The following is a 7,843-nucleotide window of genomic DNA, read 5'->3' as shown; positions in this document are numbered from 1 at the left end:
TTTCATAAAAAAATTAATATCCTGCTTTATATTCATCGTTCAGTTATCTTTTCCTGTTACATGTTTTGTTCGACCCCGGGAAAGCAATGTCTCAATTTATCCTTTTGTCCCATTTTGGCTTACAAATGTGACTCTATTGCCAACTTCTTATCATATTTAGACTATTCTTAATGTTGATAAATAGACCTGGAATGGCTTCACTCTTACCTCCTTGTCACGAGGGAATGACAGTGAAAAGTTTGATTAATTTTAGTACAGAAACGTTGATAGTTGTTCCGTTTAAGTCGGGTTGTATTAATGCGTTTTTCGAAACACTTTCGAAAAAATAACACCTCACATAAATATTTCTTTGAAGCCTTCGTCTTCGGAACTGTTGGTCTACTGGCGGACTGAGTTCTTCTAATTCTATACAATAAGTTATGCTGTGTCGGACAGCAAGAATTTAATTGAATTGTTATAAATGAAATCATTGAGGAAATTGATTGTATGGTTCTCGCATATTTCTAAGGTGACTCATTTTTGATAAGATCCATACCATATTTCCTTTCGAACAACACCGTGGGCAGCTGATTTTCAATACTATGTCTGTGTGCCCTCAGGAACTTATGCGTTCCTGTTTAGAAATGGGAATAGTTAACCACGTTAAAGCATGTAAATAAATATTGTGCGCTTTTTGCTCAATATGTAAGGACACAACTGGCACAATCGGTTCAAGGTTCCTGATAAATTAAAATGCACTGCTATAATAGGTCAATCATTTTTTTATCAAATCATTTTCAATAATTTTGAATTATAACAATTTAATAATACTGATGGACACCTTAGTGTCAATCTGTTCTTTGTTGAGAATTAAACAAAAAGAGAAATAATTTGATCCTGTACTGAAACAGGAAATTGTTCCAAATTATGAAAACTGTAGTTACTACTCAATGCACTATTATTGATAATTCATAGTGATAATAGAGACATCTGTTGCATTATGATAGCAAACATGTGCTATCATAGCTTCAAACCTTTTTTACCTTAATCATTACCCTCAACAGCGAGAAAGCCAGCAATTTACAGTCAATATCAATAGTGTGAGTATCCAGTACAAATGAGTTGATAGATGTTAACTTGTTATTCTGATCTAGATATTTTCCACATCCATTAAAATTAGTCTGACTAAAGAGATATATGAAATATAATATGAAACATCATCCGAATGAAAAGCAATGCCAATCAAATTCATGTTTCCAGTTGCTCTACAGGTTGACACGTCGATTCGACCTAACACAAATAAATCCATTCAGTTCGTTTATTTTTTTAAATTTCGATTCACTTTACAGAGCGGGCCTTTGGGGATGAAATCCAGACGGGTGATACGATTTTATTCATTTCAAATATATGAGCCCATTCAAAACGTAACGATACTGAAAAAAATGATTGCTTTACAGCTGTAACTAAATCAAAAGCTTTATTTATTTTATATTGAACGCATTACAAAATATTTGACCAAATTCTCAAAAAAAATACAGTTTCTTTCTAGTTGGTTGTTGAGGGTTGTACACTATCTACGCTACTGGGAAAATCCTATTTAAATTTCAAATTTCGTGAAATTATTTTAATGCCTTTTGAAACTCATCAACCGATATTCGTTTCGAGTGTCAATTCATTGGCTGGCCGGACAGCAAAATCTGACAAAAATTCATTATAAATATGCTTCACAATAAATACTGTGCAATCTAGCAAATAATTTCAATGCACAGATGAAAATTTTATTAATCATTTTTTATGGTATTTTGAAAATGCACCTATCTAAGTGTATTATTTCCCGATGTATTTGATTAGAAATATCTTAGATTTAAGTAATATGTTTATCAGAATTAATTGAAATAAACCCTCCAGATCAATTTTCTAAGCATGCTAAGGCAAATTCGACCATCAGTCCGTCCAATATGCTGGGCATTGCTGGGCCACGCACTTAATATGTTCCTACTTTATTTCAGTATTTGCTAGGGCAAATTCGACAGTAGGTCTGTCTAATACGCCAGGGCCGCGCTTCGCTAATTTTTGTACACGTCTTCTTCACTTACGTCGTTAGGATTCCGACTTTCTTTTGGGGTATTGAGACGTCTTAACAGATCTATTTATGACTAAATATGACTGAAGATTATTTTAAATAAAGATAAAATGATTTTACCCTGTGAACCTTGAGTAGAATTTTACCATTTCATCAACTGAAAAATTACCAAATTTAGCCAAGTTCAAAACCTTAAGATTTACCACAAGGAAGAGTAGCAGTAGCCAATTTCAACAGACCCATTAAAGTTGAGTAAATAAAAAATTATACATTAAGTAAATAAAACTATCAAAATACGTTTTTGTTTATCATAAAACGTTATGCTTCACTTAATCACAACAAAATTAAAATACCGTATATTTAAGATTTACATAAAATTTTGCTTGATGTTGTGTTTTAGTAATTTATTTTGTGTAATTAGTTTAATACTCTTAAATTTTAATAGTATTTTTTTATACACTGCCTTTGTGGGGGTAACTTAAATTTTTTGAAACATTTTATAAGTTTGTATTTTTTTTACTCTAAAAATATGAAAAAAATATATAAGGGAAAAAAAAGAAGAAAAAAAACATTCATGACTAATTATTTTTGTTATGATACTGGACGGAGAGGTTTTGAATATGATGTTGAAAAGGTCTTGTATGTGTATAAGCAGTTCGGTGAAAACGCACTAATGGTGAGTTATTTATATGTAAGATTAAATTATTTTTTTAAATCATAGTTTGTCAACAAACTTACTGATTACGTTTAGTTAAGCTTACATAAACTTATTATGATAACCTTATTAAAATACATCTTCCATCCTTAGTTGGTATCTATGGAATACTATACTTTGTTCCAGTCCTCGGAGAAAGTTTTAATCAGATATACAACAGAATAATTCCGCTTTTTCAAGGACACAACAAAATTTAGATGAAGGATTGTCTTTCACCGTGAAATTGTACATTCTTTGTGTGACTTCAAATGACGATTCATCTTCTTTCAAAATTTTCCGAGAGAGAAATGATTTAACTTTGTAGAGGTACTTTATACGGCATTTGATAATAAGAAGACAAAAACTCGACTACGCATTAATCAAAATAGTTTTTTTTTATATAAGCGCGCTCCCTCTGACATTGAACATTGGACAGACATAGAATAACATGGGAATTTTAACGACGTAAGTAAAGGAGGCGTGTCAAAAAAATATTAGGCGCGCGGCTCAGCGTAATGGTCGAACATAGGTCGAATCTTCCCTGGCAGGCCGAGAACATTGATCTGTCCGTGGGGTTTATTTTAATTATTTCGGATGAACGTATTACAAAATTCTTAGAGTTTTCTAAGGGAATTCCCCGGAAGGTTACTATTTTATCGTTTACAAAAATAATATCTGGTGGTTAAAAAACGTTTTTAAATTTTCAAAACGTTTAAAATATTTTAATGGTAAGATAATGTACATCCGTAGGTTTCAGTTTAAATTATATATTATCGTTACGAATTTGTTTTAATTAATTAAAATGTTAATCTAGAAACAAGATATAATTCAACTCAAAACTTTTCACATTTCTTTAGTTCCTTGTTTTTGTTGTTTTTGTTTTTTCTCTTTCTGAATAAGTATTTTTAAACTCTAACCACGTTGTATTGTTTCAGGGCAAAGTATTGTAAAAACTGCAATTTATCTGAGGCGGGCAGCTCAAATTGCAGTTTTCGGGATCATGGGCAAAATTACATTTTTGAGGGTACCCATATTTCACCAAAAACAGAACACTGGCGTGTTTAAAAATATAATCCGTGGCCCTAGCTCATACCGCGAAACTTTGGGGATGATTATTAATGATAATCTTTGAACAAAAATCTAGAAAACTCTTTTACTAAGCAATTAAGAAGTTGAGTGAAAAAAATATTATGACATAAAATACATATATTCATACAAATCAGCCAATTCTGATTCTGAATATATATGTTTTACTATAGATAACTAAACGTAGATTTAAAAAAAAATTGTCACTTAAAAACAATTGAAGCCGTGAGTCACTCAAACTCTCTGTGATTGGGCGTTTAATAACCGTTACCTCATGGGTTGGCCGGCCAGTAAGATTGTGGACGATTTTGTGCCAACTTACGCTGGCTTACAAATTATTTCAAAATAAATCATGATTTTTGGAAATCTCGCTAAATATTTAAATTGGGCTTTTTAGTTTTCATACATCATATCAGACCCGAGAGGGATTGACCTGACAAAACTGAGGTACATATGACATCACGCGTACCCTGTCAGATTTCGATAATGTTGGATGGCTTTGAAAAAAACAAACTTATTTCATAGTTGAAAACATTTGTAAAAAAAAATCATATTTAAGTTAGAATGTGGATATATTTATATTCAAATACAGTCTGCGCATGTTTGTGCTCGCAAAACTCGAAAAGTGGTCTATCGATATCGCTGAAATTTTAAAGTTGGTTCTTATGAGTGCCAGAAGAGTTAGGAGAGTGTTTTGAATGGTATAAGAAGTCGGGGACGCCCGAGGAATACTTAACGCAATATCTCTGCACCGTAATGAGATACAGAGTCGAATTAAAGTTAATGTTATTTAGTTTTTTAAAAGTAACATTGTGGTATTCTATGTAGTAGTGAAAAGTGGAAGAATTTGGAGATATCCGAAAAAGACATAAGTAATAGCGAAGAGTAGCGGGGTCCACTAGTTAAGTATATTTTTATATAACATTGATTGTTTATTGAAATTTATTTTTAAAAAGAAAGTCAAACATTCCCGGGGTACGAATAACCTGAGAAAATTTTAAAATATACTATTACCACGGAAAATGTTGTTTATGTTGTGATGGGGACAGCCAGCCGATAAATTGAGTACACTACGCCTGGGTGCGTAAACGCGATGTCAACTCAGCCACCGACCAATGATCATAAACAAACAAATTTGCAAGAAACGCTCATACCAGTTATGGTCCATATAATTTAGTAAGTTTATCGATCCATGTATTGATTGGCAATACGTTGAAGTTCACAATATAGTGTTACGAAGTCTCAGTGTCTATTGCGAGTCTATTATATGATTATATTCATGGATCAGCGTCCATCTCCCAACATTCTATATATTATTATCCATGACTGAGCCAAGATTCTAATATGCCCTAGGCCGTATTATAAATTCAGATGTATAATGTTAATCCGGAAAATAAAAACAATGATTTGTGGCGCATACGATACGCGCCGCCGACAGCCACTGCACTGCAATGCGCGTAGGGATGGTAGGTACTTGTCTTACCGAATACCAGATACGACACGGGTCACAGAACACAGAACACTGAAACTCAAAGACAGGATTTCAGCAATTCTTATTTTTATGCAAGGAGTATGATAAAAACATTACTGTTACTGAATTCATGTTACAATTTACAAATTAATGACCTATTAATTTTTTTTCTGGTTCTTGGACTTGGATGAAAGTTTAAAGTTCCGTGAATACTAGACCTCGCGTAATGTTGATTATTTAGATTTTACAGCTCGCAACTTTCATGCAAACTCTCGCGGATTAAAAAGGTACTACCCAGCACGGCTGTCATCTTGATAGGATTGACCGGACAAGGAACACACAAACAAATTTACAGGCAGACGAAATGCAAAGGCAAGTTAAAACAGGACTTCGCTATGCTCAATCAGCTAATTAAACATCGCGAGTTTACCCGCAGGAGAAAGCAGAAATGATGGAACACCATACAACTCTGTCTTGGCATAAGCTCTTTGCTTAATTCACATACATACATTTTCTAATGCGTAACTAATATTCTGTTATGACGACCCGACTTAAGTATTCTGTAACATCCTTTCATTACCTTGAGGGATAATAAATAAAGGTCAAGAATAAAACTCAGAACTTTATATCAAAATTAAAGAACATAAAATTTATTGTAAAAAAAATCATGATTATTTTATTTATTTATTTATTTAACGCCCAGAGTACAAGTCAACATTTTGCCGTGTTATTTCGTAAAATGAACCGATGATGCCTCGACCATAGTTCGCACAAGAATGATGACGTCACGTTTTCAAATTTCACTTGAGGCCATACGCGAGCCCGGCCGGCTCCAATGGAACCGGTATGGGGAGTGGGGATAATACGCTTTTAATCACTTAGGGCAGGTCTACTAATATTCATATGTCTATGGACATCACCTAAGTATTGGTTTCCCATAGCGTGAAACCGTTGTATTAGGGAGTTCGCAATGTAATTCCGCTTATGTGTGTTGCAGTGGAATAGTGTATTTTGTCGTGTTGTTATTCTAGGTATTCGTAAGCTTATGAGTTGCAGAAGTTGGCAACAGTCTAATTTAGAGTTTAGAATACGCCTATCTTCCAATGTGTGTATTTTTAGAGTATTTAATAAGAAATGATATTGTAAGTCCTCTAGTGGGAATATTATAATGGAATCTTTGTAGAATATGAGACTCTCGGGAATTTATACTGACAAATCTTAAAAATAATTCTTAATCTCGGTCGTGGTTTTCGTCTCGAAGAGACTCAAAAGATTGCAAAAGTTAATATGTATCATTCAAATAATTATCTATCTACCCACAAGTGAAAAGATTAAATCCGATCAATGCCATAGTTTTAACCTAAGGGCGCCAGTCTTCCTCTAGTCATTGGAAAACAAAATTTATATTAACATTATTAAGCGACTAAAATGACATGAATTTAAATAGTAAATATGTACGTCTCACATATCTTGTTGAAAACCCCAACTCGGACACGAGGATCTCCTCTCACAGCACGATACCCCGGCGGCACTTGTTTGAAGACTGAAGCCCGGATTTTGTCTTTGGAAATCTCCTCTCCGTAAATTACGCGTGGCTAGAATTCTCGCAGTTCCATTTCTTGCTAGGTACTCTGTGAAGGACGTAACATATCAGTTCGTTACAATTCGATGCACTTGATGGTGCCATCTTCCTCGGGCCTCCCGGACTTATCCTTACCTTACCCTACACTTATTGATACGTTCATCCGCTCTTTCCAATAAACATGTCCAAGCCATCAAAGCGTTTTTTTTAAAAATTTTATCCATTAGACTTGCATTTGGGTCTTTGGATCTTCAAATTTTCTGACTTCCACACGCACGCCCCAGGGGTCTTATTTCTACTGTGAGTACATAGATAAATTGCATCTAATGCAGTGTGTAAATATAAAACTATTTTATTTTATATTTATTTATTAAGTGCACGTTATAAATACTATACATAAATTACATATTTTGACTGCATAACTAGGAGGAATTCCAGAATTTATAAAACGTAGAATTTTTTTTTGTATTCGCTCAATGTTGTTAATGTGAATTTTGTAAGAGGGAGACCAAACTACTGAGTTGTATTCAATTATGCTTCTAACTAGAGATATGTATATTAGTTTAATGGCTTGCAAAGAGTTAAAGTTTTTAGTTGTTCTTAATACGAAGCCTAGTGTTTTCATACCTTTGTTCACAATTTGATGGATATGATTGGTGAAAGTTAGTTTTTCGTCCAAAATAATTCCAAGATCTCCCATTTCCGTGATTCTTTCTAAAGCTATGTTATTGATGGAATATTCGAATAAAACAGGATTTTTGTTTCTGAAGAAAGTCAAGGTTTTTTTTTTTTCATTTTTTTTTTCAAGGTATTTTCCAGTAATAGAATATTATATATATGATAAGTAAATAAGCCCTGAATTAGTTTAGCAGCACCTGCGAACTGAGTTATTTTTTCGCGTTGTGTTGAAAAATGATTTATTGAATATTTCCAATTATTTTCGTCAAA

The sequence above is a fragment of the Hesperophylax consimilis genome, chromosome 2 (genome assembly GCF_061612785.1).
Source record: "Hesperophylax consimilis isolate HC1 chromosome 2, BYU_Hcon_1.0, whole genome shotgun sequence".
Taxonomy (NCBI): Eukaryota; Metazoa; Arthropoda; class Insecta; order Trichoptera; family Limnephilidae; genus Hesperophylax; species Hesperophylax consimilis.
This window is presented reverse-complemented; position numbering follows the sequence as displayed.